The following is a 16,504-nucleotide window of genomic DNA, read 5'->3' on the forward strand; positions in this document are numbered from 1 at the left end:
CCACCAGTCATGGCCTTCAGAAGACCTAAAAACATCCGTAACAAATTAGTGACATCTGTTTTAGCCAAGCAGCCTACTCCATCGCCCGGTTGCTAAAACAATGTGGTCGAAGGAACTGTTTGTGTTGTAAACTGCTAATACAAGCAGTTCTTTCATCAGCTCTGTTACTAAACAAAATTATACCATCTACTCTAATTCCAACTGTAAAACGGAGAACTCAATTTATATATTAACATGTGACACTTGTGGCATTCAGTATGTGGGAGAAACAATGGACAAATTTAATATTCGGCTCAATAACCATAGTTCATCGTACAAAACCAACAAAAACTGTCCTCTCACAAGACATCTTCGTTCAACGAAACATCCTTTTGATAATGTCACTTTCCAAATTATAGAAGTCAACACCGAGTGGGATACCACGACGAGAAGGAGAAGAGAAAACTTTTGGATCCACCAACTCCACACTTTAGAACCTGATGGTCTTTAGAAAAAGACGAGAAAAGATACAGGAAAGATAAAGAATAATTTAAAACAAAGCATCGTCCTTTTTATCCAATTTTTTGTACAATGGACGTTGCTTACTTCAACTACCAATTATGTATTTTCAAGGCAGCTAAATCCAAGTGCAACATATACATTGAGCTGCAAAATTTTCTTATTTTCAAGGCAGCTAAATTTAAGTGCAACTTAGATGTTGAGCTGCAAAGTTTTCTTATTTTCAAGGTAGCTAAGTGCAACATATACATTGAGCTGCAAAAGTTTCTTATCATCTACATCCGACATATACAATGCACTTACACTAACACTTAGAAACCACAGTTTATTATTATTTTCAATGCAACAAAACTAAACAAAAATCTTTGAATTTTGTTGTTTAATTTCATATTTTATTTGTAAATATTCATAGGGCATGGTTCAACCTACGTTAGATGGGGACGGACTAGCTGTGACGGTTCCAATGGTGAACTTATCTATTCGGGTATGTATTTTTTTTAAGATAGTTAGCAAATGACGAACTGGTGAAAAATGGTGCGAGGTTAGAATAAAAATAAAAGATGTTGTTTGACTGCCAATGCTTCAATTTTTCATTTAACTTGTTCAAATACCAAATGCAGCTTCTTTCAACGTCCTCATCAGGAACATGATTTATATATCTATTATTATGCCGTAAGGGACGACATCAAAAGATCAATGTAGGATAAAAAAACTTAAATCAAATAGTTTGAGGGTGGGGGGGGCGTCAACATTGCTGCACGTTTTGTTAATCTAAAATCGATTTTACATATATCCCTATTGGTCAATCAATTTTTCCCAAATTAAGTTAAGGGGGGGGGGTGTGGGGGTCAGTGAAAAAACTATGTGAATTAAGTTTTTTATTCTTCATTGAACTTTTGATGTCGTCCCTAATGATAATCAAATTTTTATAATAAATGTTTTTACCATTATCATCCTTTTTAAGTAGTTTATAGCTGGAATGCATAATGAAAATGTATTTTATCAATGCATAACCATTATACATGTATTTTAATACATAGAAATTAACCAAATGAGCTAGTATGATCTCTGTCGTAGGTTACACTGCTGGTCAGTTCTACAACACTCTTCTTGGTGGACCAGCAAACACACTCTGCCTCCCAAACAACCCCAAGATACCAACCTCATCTTATACATACCATGCAATCGATCTTTATGGTACAGAATATAGATTCCAGGTCGTGGGACATGTTATGCTGGCTGGAATATGGAATATACGGGTATGCTGGCGGCAGGAAGTCATATTCATAGTGCTTCAAACTTTATTTGTGTAGATAACAATCCTGAATATATTCTATCTGGAAAAACCGGAAATGATGGTCATCTGATGTATGTGGTAAATACTAAATGTGGACCGTTGCCATGCCCACCATACGAAGACAATCGTCAGGTATACTGTGTCGTTTGCTCAAAATAAAGTATATAAATTATATGTGTTAGGAGTATACAATTGTTAAAATTGATTTGATTTTCCATTTAGGTGTTTTTGGCTGTAAAATGAATGATACTTAACAAAAAAAAAAAACATGACATGTTTAACAATGCCTTTAGGCAGTACTAGTATACAAAATAGCTGGGTCTCCTGAATTCCGCTGGGAATTACTATGGGATTGCTGCGGATGCATATGACCATTGAAATTGTCAGCCTTTATATTTCAAACCCAACGAACAAAACCGTTGACTATTAGACTCTAAATTTTCTTCATGCTCACTTTTGTTGACAGATAAAAGAAATTACCCTGATTTGATTGGCTGATATTGACCTAATAAATTTCAGTACAATTTTTTATTATGTCAATTGGAATTATCTTCCTTCGACCATTGACCTAATAAGAAAAATATAACATTTGAGTTGCTTTATAGTTCTAATATTTTTAATTTTTCACAGTTTTAGATTAAATAGCTAAAATATATTTGGTTGATATTGTCGTAATTTTGAATTTGAATATAATAATATGTAATATAACAAAATCAGGATAAATTCGTTACACAGTGTTCAATTAACCTAATACGGAATTTATCGGGTCATTACGCCTCACCCGATATGAATTTTATTGACCCGATAAATTCTCGTAATTGCACACAGTGTAACTAATAGTATGGTATGGTTTCCATCAAATAAAATGAAGAATAATCATGAGGAATAAGTCAAGGTGACAACAACCCGATCAAAGGGCAGATAACAGCCGAAGGCCACCACTAGGTCTACAACGCAGCGAAAAATTCCACACCAGAAGGGAAGAGACTCATGATTTGTGACAGGCACAAAAATGCGGCGAGGTTTAACATGTTTTGTGAGATCTCAACTCTCGATTGCCAGTGACGGATTCAGAGGGGGCGTAGAGGGCGTACGCTCCCCCTTTGCTCGGACTTTTTCTTTTTTTGTAAAATGATTAATCAGACTAGACTTCTCGAACTTTTCCATTTCCCGTGTACGCTTTATTTTATTTTTATGCAACAGTTCTTTAATTATAAAGATATTTTTCGCTGGAATCTACTGATTATCGGCAAAGTCATGTGTCTGTGATTCGCTATGGTGGAGTTGACCAGTGCATCGAAAAAAAAACGTCATTCAGTCATTTTAATATTCAAATAACAGTAACACATTGCTTTTGCTGAGGGTGACAATCATGGCACCTTCAAAGCAACACAGGATTGAGCAAGAATGTATTGAATTCTATTTCATTATTCCACCAAACAGAAAGTAATACTCTATATATATAGACGATTACACTCTCATGACAGAAAAAATCCGCATCAATATTAAACACCTACGAAAACATGTTTAACCCCAAACGCCCCAGCCTATTTAAAAAATACATAGGCGAATAATGATCCCCAGTCAGTATAAGCTCTATATAATTTATAGTCTAATGTACGAACAATTTGATTTGAGACGATAGTCTTAGATATTAGAGAGAAAAAAATTTACTCTGATTTTTGCCTTAAACAAAAATTCTGATCGTATCTGGATTGTAAACAATAATCTTGTCCACATTGTTGCTATTAGAAACGAAAATTTCCAACAGAATTATTAAGCATTCAATGAACATGATAAATAACAACGGGCATATTTTATTTTGTGGCAAGAGTTTGCATGTCTGGCCGGCATATCTGTTTCGCCGAACTGATATATTGAATACTTTTGTCAAGACCAGACTCAAACCTGCCTGCTGGGTGTGGCCTTTATGTCTCAATTTGTCGGCCGTCAATCATAACTTCGTTGTCTTTCAGACTAATTATTAGCCTTTGGTTGATTTTTTTTAAAATTTAATCAGATAGCCCGGCGTATATCTTGTTTACAACACGAAATTTGTGAGGTTATGATAAACTTATTACTTGCAACAAACCGGCGAGAATTTTCCAGACACCAAGTTAAGTCACAATCTTTCATTACATTTAATGCCAGATGAGCTGTTTAGTGGAAATGTTTCATATATAGTTGTTTCCAATATGTTTTTTTCTAATTATTTGCGATAAGAAAAGTTAAGGTATAGCGCTGATATCTTTTCCACCGATGACTGGAAAATTTGACACTTTTGTCAATCATCAGACCATCACTACCAACAAGATCTGTGATTGACAACATCAATTGATATATTGAAAATGTATAGGGAGGTACAGATGAACAGACATTAGTAAATCTTTAAAGCCCTTGAAATGAAATAAATGTTGAACATCAGCACAAGCTCACTTGACATTTTATGTCAGGTGAGCTGAAACATGTGAAAGGTGATACACAACATTTTCTAACAATTTCAATGTGGGACACACAGATAATTGTCCAAGTACCATCAAGTGGGGACACACATGATAGAGTCCTACTAAATAAGGACATTTTTAGCAGAAATGTGGAGAAGTCTTGATTCTATATTTATATCTGCTGATAATAGTATTTTGAGTGTGTCTAAATCTGAGAAGTAATGGACGACTAAAGACAACAAGTTAAGGCAAAGCATACATGACCTTCAACGTCTGGTGAGCAATTTACTTAAAATTTTGCGAAATTATTATTCTTTATTTACATTTGTTGCCAATATGTTGTTTTTTTTTGGTTATTTGAGATAAGAGAAGTTAAGGTAGCATGCTGATATCTTTTTCACCAATGACTGGAAAATTTGACACTTTTCTCAATCATCAGACCATCACTACCAACAAGATTAGTGATTGACAGCATAATGTGACATATTGAAAATGTATTTGGACGGACAGATAAACAGTCATAACTAATCTTTAAAGCTCCTGAAATAAAAGAAATGTTGAACATCAACCAAGCTCATATGACCTTTTATGCCAGGTGAGCTGAAAGGTGATAACACGACATTTTCTAAAAAAATCAATATTGGACACACATATGATTGTCCAAGTACTATCAAGTGGGGACACACATGATAGAGTCCTACTAAATGAGGACATGTTTAGTGGAAATTTGGAGAAATCTTGAATCTTTATTTTTATTTTCTTACAATAATTTTTTGGTAATTCTGACTGGAGAAGTAATGGATTACCACAGACACCAAGTTGAGTCATAAGCTTACATGACATTTAATGCCAGATGAGCTGTTTAGGGGAAATTTTGAGAAATCATGATTCTTCATTTATATTTGTTGCCTGAATATGTTTTTTTTTCTGGTTATTTGAGATAAGAAAAGTTAAGGTATAATGCTGATATCTTTTTCTCCAATGACTGGAGAATTTGAGTTTTGTGAATCATCAGACCATCACTACCAACAAGATCTGTGATTGACAGCATAAAGTGATATATTGAAAATGCATTGGGACATACCAATAAATATTTAAAGCCCCTGAAATGAAGTTATTTAAATGTTGAACATCAACACAAGCTCATTTGACCTGTTATGCCAGGTGAGCTGTAAAGGTGATAACTTAACATTTTATAACAAAATCAATAAGGGAAACGTGCACACACATGATTGTCCAAGTACCATCAAGTGGGGACACACATGATAGAGTCCTACTAAATGAGAACATTTTTATGTTGAGAAATTGTTAATCTTTATCTATATTTGTTGATAATATTTTTTGGAAATTCTGAATCAGAGAAGTAATGGCATGCTCATGTGCATGGTATGATGATGAAATCTTTGTCACTCATGACTGGATAATTTGAGACCTTTATCAATCATCAGTACACCATAACCAACAGAAATTGTGATTGATGTCATAAAGTTATATTGAAAATATATTGTCAAGTACAGATGTACAGACATTAGCAAAATGATTAGTAAAACTTGAAGCCCTTTATCCTAAAAGTTGGGATCATGAAATTAATGTTGCACATTAGCTATTTTTATCAATGAAGAACTCCCAGTTGTTTAGAATTCTTACCTGGCAACTTCATAAACATGATGAAAAGGCATTTCAATTTAAGGAAAAAAAATAACTCTATACATGTACATGTATCTGAGAAAAATCACCAGAGTGGAACTGAACAATGCTGAACAATACTACATATGTAACTCATTATAGCTATCTCTCATACCTAAACCAGCCCATTATTTGAATATATATATATAGAAAGAAATTCTGGAAATGTCTTATTTTCATAACATTAAGTAAAAAATCCATAGTTTTAACAAAAACAGCAGAATAGAATGAAACATAATTACTTGATCGGTTAAACGTCTCATAGTAGACTGATATATAACAAATATCAGCTGAATATCTGAAGGCATTTTAAAAGAAGTCCGTATAACTGTTAATTTCCGGAAATTTTCAAATTCCAAAGCCAATATAATTTCATGATAATTAGCAGAGCAGAGCAGAACAGAGCAAAAAGTAAAATCTGTCTGTTACTAATCATTTACCTTTTGCTGTTCAATGGACCCTTACATGGTAATGCAACCAGAGTATTAATCTAAATAACCAAAACACGAATTTCACAATATACAATGTAAAAAATTTCAAAATATACAATGTACCAGGGTTTGGTTGTTTAAGACTTTGAAAAAAGGAGAAAGAAAGCAAGCAAGCCCTCCCCATGGCAAGTTGACATTTTGATATAGGAACAACAGTCAGCGCAGGGCCACTAAGCTCAACTGCCCACTTTGCACCAGCCAATATAAATGAATGCCTAGGGTGGGAATCGAACCCACGTACACCAACTCTGTTGTCCTATACATTTACATGACCACAAAATGGCTTCAAAAGCAAAACAATAAACCAACAAATATTGTTTTTTAAATATAAAATTGATGTTTTAAGCTTAATGGCATGTATATCAGTCAGGGTACCTTCTTGTACAAGTATTTTTTATTTACTTGAAGAAGTAAATATTATATACTTAAATAAGTAAATTTGTGGGGTACATATACAAGTGTATTCTATTGACTTGTATAGGTAAACAAAAATAGGCTGAGTTATGTTCCTTAGATTTCAATGTTTTTTAACTTACAAATGTATACAAGTAAAAATGTCATCCTATCTTTTCTTAAACTCTTAGGACTTCTTAAATGTGCCTTAATAGACTTTTTTAATTGTCTGTCCTTTGCAGATGTCTAAAAATATATAAAAAAGAAGATGTGGTATGATTGCCAATGAGACAACTATCCACAAAAGACCAAAATGACAGACATTAACAACTATAGGTCACCATACGGCCTTCATCAATGAGCAAAGCCCATACCGCATAGTCAGCTATAAAAGGCCCCGATAAGACAATGTAAAACAATTCAAACGAGAAAACTAACGGCCTATGTAAAAAAAATGAACGAAAAACAAATATGTTACTATGTAACACATAAACAAACGACAACCCTTGAATTACCGGCTCTTGACTTGGGACAGGCACATACATAAATAATGTGGCGGGGTTAAACATGTTAGCGGAATCCCAACCCTCCCCCTAACCCCTGATGTCCATTTTCACTGAACTAGTACACACTTTTAATTAGGGGCCAGCTGAGGAACACCTCCGGGTGCCGGATTTTCTTCCTGCGTTTAAGACCCTTTGGTGGCCTTCGGCTGTTGACTGAGCACTCTTTGGTCGGAGTTGTTGACTCTTTGATCTATTCCCCATTTCCATTCCCAATTTTATTGAAATAAGGCGTAATTATGTAGGTCAAGGATATATAATGTTCTAGTAACCAGTCTTTATGCGTAACCACAAGTCCTTCGGCATAGGATTATAACAAAAAATTATCTTCTGGCTTGTGAACTCAAATGTTAAGGATGAAGGCTGAGTAACTACAAAATGTATTATCATGATTATTAAGCTTGTTGTTCGGTGTGAACCAAGGCTCCGTGTTGAAGGCCGTACATTGACCTATAATGGTTTACTTTTTTAAATTGTCATGTGGATGGAGAGTTGTCTCATTGGCCCTCATACCACATCTTCCCATATCTATTAAATCAATTTCAGAAAATTACAATTGAACAGTTTTATAAATTTGGCTTCAAATGTCCAAGTTTAATTTTGAACACATGCTTCGTCATGTTCATTGTATTTTCACATTTCTTGATCGGTGTGAGAAAAATATTTCTCCTTACTAGTGAAAAATCTGTTCTCGGCAAATCATTGGTCGAAATTTAATTGTGACGTTAACTTTTCTTGATTTGTTCTGAATTTTCTTATTGTGACTTCATGAAAAAAGGCGACCGCGCAAGATGACATCAAATAAAAAGTACACAATTTTCTGCAAATCTTTGAAAAGAAACAATAAAAATCATTAGAGAAACAGATTCCACCACTATAACTAGTGTATTACGATACTTCTCCACTCTTAACTGTTAAACTTGAATTATTTAAAAAGCTTGGTAAGCCTCGTGCTTTAAATATTAAAATTTAACTGTCTCGAGTGGAGATATATCATAACACACCTGTTGCAGTTGTGGAATCTATATTTCTACCATTCACATTTAAATTTTTTGACAATTCAATTATCATTCGCAATATTCACTTAATTCTCATGATCATATATATTTAATGGGTACCTACATGTATAGCTACTTAAATTCTCATTAAACCCTAATCATTAAATGGGTACCTACTAGTTCTCATTAAACCCTAATCATTAAACGGATATAAGTACTATATATAGTTAGTTCTCATTAATCATGTTAATCCATAATGGTTACCAACTAATTCTCATTAATCCCTAATCATGCTAATCATGCTAATTGGGTACCTACTATCCTTAATATAAACTCTTATTCCATATTGATAAAATTTAAGTAAGTTTTTCTATATGAATGGGATTTTGAATAAATAAGCATATTCACCTGCGGAATAAGTATATCCACCTTGCAAAACGTCAGGTGCTTTAATTTACGTGCATAATTTTGTTAAAAAAACATTCTATCCCGTACGAAATTATAAGGCGTATTACGCCTGGAAATAAGGCGTAAACCAGGCGTAAGTGGTAGTTACGTGTCTAGATCCAAGCGTAAGGGAGCAGGAAACGTAAAGGACAAGGTATGATAAGAGGCGTTTTTGGCCCCCTTCCCAAATAAGTTTATATATACATCATTGATAGCCTTAGTATAGAAACTATTCAAAACTATGATTTTTGTATGTGCCGGTGAAAGGAAGGTTGCCTAGCAACGGTTTAAATAAATAGCCAAATTATCACATATGCATTGCTTTCTCATTACACATTAGCATAATTCAAAATAATATTGTTTGTTTAACACTAACTTGAGTTTTCAAAGGAAAAGTCACTTCAATTTCAGTTTTGAAAAATGCTTAACAACAACCTAGCAACAAAAATTTTGCCTAGCAACGGTTCAAAAATTTGTAATTTCGGCCATATGAGGTATAAATATAGCAATTTTTAATGATTTAGCTACTGTAAATGATTTTTCTTTCATATATATGATGTCTGAGTCATCATTATTTTTTCTCAAGAAAATGAAATTGACCATAGCAACCTAAAAGTTGCTTAGCAACAGTCGAAAAAGATAGAAATTAAATTGAACTACAAAAAAAAACCTTTTTAATTGTACAAATTAGAGTAACATCAGGTTAGATTGGTTAATACATGCAAGAATAACTAGCAGTAAGAAATGAAAGCAAGTCAATTGTATATCATGCTGATAAAAAGATTGGCAACCAAAATAGTGCTTAGCAACGGTTAAATAATGTTTTTTTTTTTTTTTTGTAAACCGAAGTAGGTTTTGACATTATAATTATATCTTGATGATGTAAACATTAAATCATATATGCTGTTACCAAAAAAAGGGTTGAGATCTAAAAAAAAAATGTTTAACCCCGCCACATTTTTGCGCATGTCCCAAGTCAGGTGCCTCTGGCCTTTGTTAGTGTTGTATGAATTTTAATCTAGTTTCTTGTGTATAATTCGGAGTTTAGTATGACGTCAATTATTACTGAACTAATATACATATTTGTTTGGGGGCCAGCTGAAAGATGCCTCATTGTGTGGAAGTTTCTCGCAGCATTGAAGACCCATTGGTGGCATTCAGTTGTTGTCTGATCTATGGTCGGGTTGTTGTCTCTTTGACACATTCCCCATTTCATTCTCAATTTTAGTATTAAATAAAAGTTAGCCATCAAGGAAATGGTCGGTTTATTAAAAAAAAAAGGATAAATACAAATCATATTGTCACATAATAATTAGTAAGTATAAACATTAACAAGTTAATATGTAAAATAAACAAGAATGTGTCCCCAGTCTAGTATACCGTGAAAATGGGGCAACATCTCTAATGTGGCATTAAAATTAGAAATATCATATCATGATATCATAGGGAACATGTGTACTAAATTTCAAGTTGAATGGACTTCAACTTCATCAAAAACTACCTCGCCAACATGAAGCGGGACAGATGGACGAACGGACGGACGGGCGGACGGATTAACAGACGAACGCACAGACGGACGCACAGACCAGAAAACATAATGCCCATAACTGGGGCATAAAAAACCTTGAAATTATATAAGAAGTGGCACACTTATAATTCATAAATAATAGTTGAAGTTATGAATATAGCATTTCACATTTACATGTTGCTTACCGGTACATTAAAAAAACGCAAATGGATTAAAACTATTATTGAAGATTCAGTATCAGATTTATACAGTATGTATAGCAAATATGCATAGCCTGTACAATGTCATTGTTTGTCAGTTAAAGAATTGTACACTGTGAGCTTTTTAACACTAAACACAATATTTTAAAGACTGAAATGCTGAAAAAAAGTTCAAAGTTTTCAATGAGGTCAGGGTTTAAGACGTTAAAAACTCATTCAGATATGTAGACGAAAGAGGCATGACCATCTTCAAGCTTCTCTAAAAATTCATTATTTCTACGATATATATCCTGAAATTAGCACATTGATCGCCGGTATATAGTATCATGTGCAATCATACCACATCTCCTTATCTTATCCAAAATGAAATGCTTTTTTTAATGAAACAGTTGTTGGTAAGTAGTATTTCATGTAACCCCAAACATTCGAATTTGATTAGAAACGTAGACATACTTCATTAAAAGGTCTCAGTGGCCGAGTGGTCTAAGAAGTTACTTCTGTAATCACTAGCCAGTCAACACTGAGGTTGTGAGTTCGATCCCCGCTCGTGCGGGTGCACTCGTTTTCAACCTTAATTTCTCCTTTTAATGTTGATCTATTTATTATTTTCATTCTGAATGTCTTCACTTGCAAGACTGAATGTCCAGCTAAAAGGTTTCAACTTTCAAGATTTACAGCCGATTTCATTGAGTGTGAAGCCAAAGGTAAAATCTTTGGTAAGCTTGCTTGTTAGCTGAACCGTGAAGTCATCATTATGTCAGGTTAACTACCATCCTTTCGAAGTAGCATAGTCCATCAGGCAGATAGATTGGTAATCTGCTGGACTAGTATATTCTAAAAGGAGGGTAGTTAACCTGACCTAACAATGACTTTATGGTTCATCTAACAAGCAAGCTAACTAAAAATATTACCTTTGACTTCACACTCAATGAAATCGGGTGTAGTATTCACCAAGTTCAACATTTCCGGTATTGAATAAATATTTGAAGTTACTAAAAAATCTTATTTATTGCATTAGGGACATTAAACTGTAGTACTAGTAGTGCAAGTTGTGCCTTCAGTAGCAAGTGAGAGGGAAAACAAGTTCAACTACCGTTTTTGGTGAATATTCAACAACTACCCTAATTGTTTTTTAAGTAGCAAGAAAAATTGACTAAGTCCAAAAATCTGATATTTTTAGAATATTTGAAGAATAATAAAAATCCGATGGCAATACATGCATCAATTATGTGTACAATAAACCTATTAGGTATTAAAGCTGTATCTCAAAAACTGTAGGAGGATAACCGACTCTTTATATATATAGCTTGTACCAAAAATACCGGACATTTAAAGAAAATTTTATAAAAAAATCAAAACCCTGTAGACATACACACCTCTATTATAAATAAAAAGCCTTTTAGGTAAAAAAAAACTGAAGGAGATAGCTAGACGTATATGTCCGGGCAGAAACATACGGTACGGCGGATGGGTGGACGGACAGATCTAAATTAACGAACATGCTCGACATTTTGTCCCGTGAGGGGAGGGGGAATGTGAAATAGAATTAAGAGGACATAGTTTACATGTACATTAAACAGCTAGGTAAGAAGTACCAGTGTACTCCAGGAATCGGTATAGGTTTGGCATGAAATTTTGTCACTTACATAGAACTCCAGACAAAACAAAATACACATTCGAAATGGCAAACAAATACACATGTTTTTTTTCGCGCATACATCATAAGTTTGTTTGCAATGGGTCTTATCCAATTTGTATTTATGCAAGTGAAATATGTTAAAAGTAATTTTGCTATAGCATGTTTTATTTGATAATCCATATAGGATCTGAGTCAATTGAATGCTACATGTGTACTTTTATTTTATGATTACATCTTGTCAAAAGAGTGCTCTGACATATATAAGAAAACTCATTAGTGTACCGAAAGATATATGAATAGGCTGTAAATACATAATTTACAGTATAGTATAAGTGTAGTTAACTTAATTTCAGTATCATCTGCTCTTTACCTGGAATTATGTTTATAATTACATTGAATACTTTGGATTTAATACTGACTGCACATGCATAACGTATTAGTTTAGGACTGTACGCAGGTTTTTGTCTATTAAAGTGATTTGAATATTCTTAATTCTCTGTTCCATCTAAAACTTCTATTGTGTTACAGTAGTCTCAGGTTCAATTAACTACTAAATGATGGACAGAGCACATGTGAAGTCCTAAAACTTGTAAACTTGTGATAACAAATTTGTGCACGAAATGGATTTTATGTATCATAAATCTATTTTTCTGTAGAAGGTTAAATAGAAAACTTCACAGTGCAAAATATATACGTTTTGATGAAATGATTTTCTTCAGAACTACAAAAAGAGTTTGAATATATTGAGAATTTATTATGAAATTCATTTGTAAGATTTCGTTGAATATTTGAAAATTATAATGAATAAAAATTAATTCACCATATTTCAAGGGACACAACTCTGTATTTGGCTGCACAGTGTTAGACTATTTTGATCATTATGGGTCTAATTTCACGTACAACATATTTCTTTAAGAGAGTGACATGTCTTGATGACTGGATACGACATAGAACAATCCGTACGTGATATTCTGATCAATTATGGATCCCGGAATAATTTCGTACCCGTGCCCTTCACTTTGACGTATTATAATGACTTGTCAAAATATGTAAACAATCGGATTATTTTTCAAATTTTTAGACATGAGCGCCAACGTAGACCACCATGATATTTTATTATGTGAAAGATACATAAGAGTACAGTTGATGGTTGGAAATTTCAAGATGGTCTACGTTGGCGCTGATGTCAAATTTTGTCTCCGAACATGACGAAATTGTCGATTTTTTACACTTTTCGTCGTTTAAGTACATAACACCTAAAAATAAGGTTCTACATGGACGATCAGATACTGCAGTTCATTACACAGGCGTGATAGGTTTCAACTTCAAAGTTTAAAAATTCTGGAAAAAGGGGGGCCAGAAACGGCCCTTATCATACCTTGTCCTTTGTAGTCCTTACGGGCGTAGAAAAAAGCAGTAAACCTGGCGTAAATTGAAAAAAGCAAGGCGTAAGTTTTCTTACAGGCGTAAATTGAAATAAGCAAGGCGTAAATTTTCATACGGGCGTAAAACTGTTGGTATGGTGTAAACATGGTAAATAGAAATACCCATAATGCTTTGTTTAAAGGATCATGGGATTTTTTTTCAAAATTTGGCTCTTTGGTTTAAGTTTGCAAGAGATGGACACATTGCAGCTTAATATATTCAGGGATAATTTGCTTGTTTTGTGCTTTTTGGAAGAATCTGAAATTGGAAATATACTGAATCAAATAAATAAAATTGTGAAATAAAAGGAAAGAAGTAATACATTGTACATGGTAAATAATAATAATGTGAGTATAACTAAGTTATTTAAAGTATATAATGTTCTATCAGAATTTTTGAAATCCCAAAACCATTATCCTTGGATAATAACATTAAAATCTTTTACTTTAAGTTAAATTGCAGTATTATCATTTATATTTTAGTTCAAAAGACAACAATTTTCAAAAACAACTTAGTTTAAATGCTACTTTTATTTCAAGAAAAAATAATTGTCATAACTCTTATTTAAACTTAAACTTATTTGAGCCATTGTGTGCATAAAATGTATTTATTTCTATATTAGCATGATTAGCTTCTTCAATGGTTAATATTTCAAGTTTTTTGCCAAACAATAAGAAAGAAAAGCAACATTACAGAAGTTTGTATCAAATACACAAAAGTACACAGCTAGGTTAATACACTGAACTAAAATAAGTGTAGTATTATGTAAGGATATTACGCCTGGTTTATTTATTGACCCATCTTCGCTAGCCAAGGGTTACGATCCACTCCCGCTTTCTCCACCCTTGGCGGATTGAGATAAAATTTCGGAGACACAGGATAAGGATTGTCATTGGTTGCAGTCGAAACTCGCTGCATCCAATCAAAAAGCGTCTATAAAATGATCACGTGTAAATGTAGAAGGTGTTTGTAAACAGTTGCCATGTGTTTATTGTGCAACAAGTCTTTACATCCCTAAACATACGACTATATATAGTGACAATTTGAATGTTTTTAATCAACTAATAGAAGTTCCTGTGTATGTTTCATGCACAAATGCATGAATGTTGACGTCTATTTTCGTTTCCGGCTTTACCAAGTGTGTGGAATCTAGACGCTACCGTGTTTTTACCTCCAAATTGAAGAGTTCAAGTGCTACCATTGGTCAAGAATAATGTATTCGGAATGGGCGTGACTTTAATCTTCCGATAGATGGCGCAACATTGTTTTCACAAATGTTGGCTTAATCTGCCAAGGGTGGAGAGAGCGGGAGTGGATCGTAACCCTTGGCTAGCGAAGATGTTATTGACCGGGCGTACTCATTTGCATATTACGCCTATTTTTTTGTGAACCAGGGGTACTCATTTAAATATTACGCCTAATTTTACGCCTGGTTTACGCCTTAGTTACGCCTAATTTACGCCTGGTTGACGCCTGGACATGCATTTTGTAAACACTGCAAAAGTGCCGCCAGGATAAAGTATGATTTTTACGCCTGGTTTCTGTGTCATATACGGGCGTCACAGTTCGTACAGGCTGTACAATTGGTTTTGGTAAATACTTGCCAATACATACATTTCTCCCAGAAAATGAAATAAAACAATTACTGTCTTTTGTTTCGGTAAATATGTGGTCTAATTGACTTTTGAAAAACTGATAACCATAAAAAAAAGCAATTTTACATGATCGACATACAATGTACCTGTCAACAATGGTCAAGCCAGTTTCACATCATTTCCCTTTAAGCAGTTACCAACTTTACTTTTTTCATTTCTTGTCGATTTTTATCAAACATGTCAACAGAAACTATATTTCTTAGCATGCTTAGTTTAAGATTATCAGTTCCTCCGCAGATGGGTCGGTCAATTTAAATTAATTATCATCGTTATAAGTAAATTTTTATTCTGTACGGAGAATGTCAGTACCGGTAAATATCATCCACATCATATATAGACCACCACACCCAGTGCATTGCCTTTGATTTTATAAAGGGAACTACAGGGTGCTTAGTGGGCAAACAAGCCAATATTCTGAGTACTTTTAACTATTTTTTTTAAAATTTATATCCAGTGACTCCTATACATTTTTAGATGAAAATTTAATGTAGGAACAACTTTCACCATGAAAAAACCTGTGTTTACGCTGTTGCATGATCGAAAATATTGCATTCCTTCATTTCCATGTAAGGAATGCTGAACAGGCTGATACACATTTCTTATTATACATGTTATATATGTATTTCATTATAGAATAACAACTATTTTCCTTAATTGTCATTTTTATCAATTCCAATGCCAAGCCTGCATTGTGTTCTCCTTAGTGAAGAATGACCACTGAAGCTGTCCTTACATGCCTTAGGGTTCCCCCCTTCGTTTTCTTGCTATTTTGGTAATTGTTTTTAAATTAGCGCATAAAAATAGGTTGGATTTTTTTCAGCGTCAAATTCAGAAGATTAAGTCATGAATCGGTATCCACGATTTGCTATTGCAGCAACAACTACAAGAAGTTTCATACTGGTTTTGTAAAACACTGAAAAAAACGATTTGGAGGGCAACAACATCATTTGAACATGGTTTAAATGTCTTACATAGCTAATTTCATAGTAATATACTATGCAACATTCATCTTTCAATTTTGAATGAAAACCGGAAGTCAGATGTATCAATTTCATTGCAAACTACAAAATGAACATTGAATTGTATAATTTATGATACTAATTTTTTTCAGTTTATCAAGTTGAAGTTAATATTCATGTTTTGTGAGTGATGATGTATTTATTTTTAAACTTAAAGAGTGATCAAATATTACATGTATCAAGTATTGCTGTACTAATATGCTTTTTGGTAATATATAAAA

The sequence above is a fragment of the Mytilus galloprovincialis genome, chromosome 5 (assembly GCF_965363235.1).
Source record: "Mytilus galloprovincialis chromosome 5, xbMytGall1.hap1.1, whole genome shotgun sequence".
Lineage (NCBI taxonomy): Eukaryota > Metazoa > Mollusca > Bivalvia > Mytilida > Mytilidae > Mytilus > Mytilus galloprovincialis.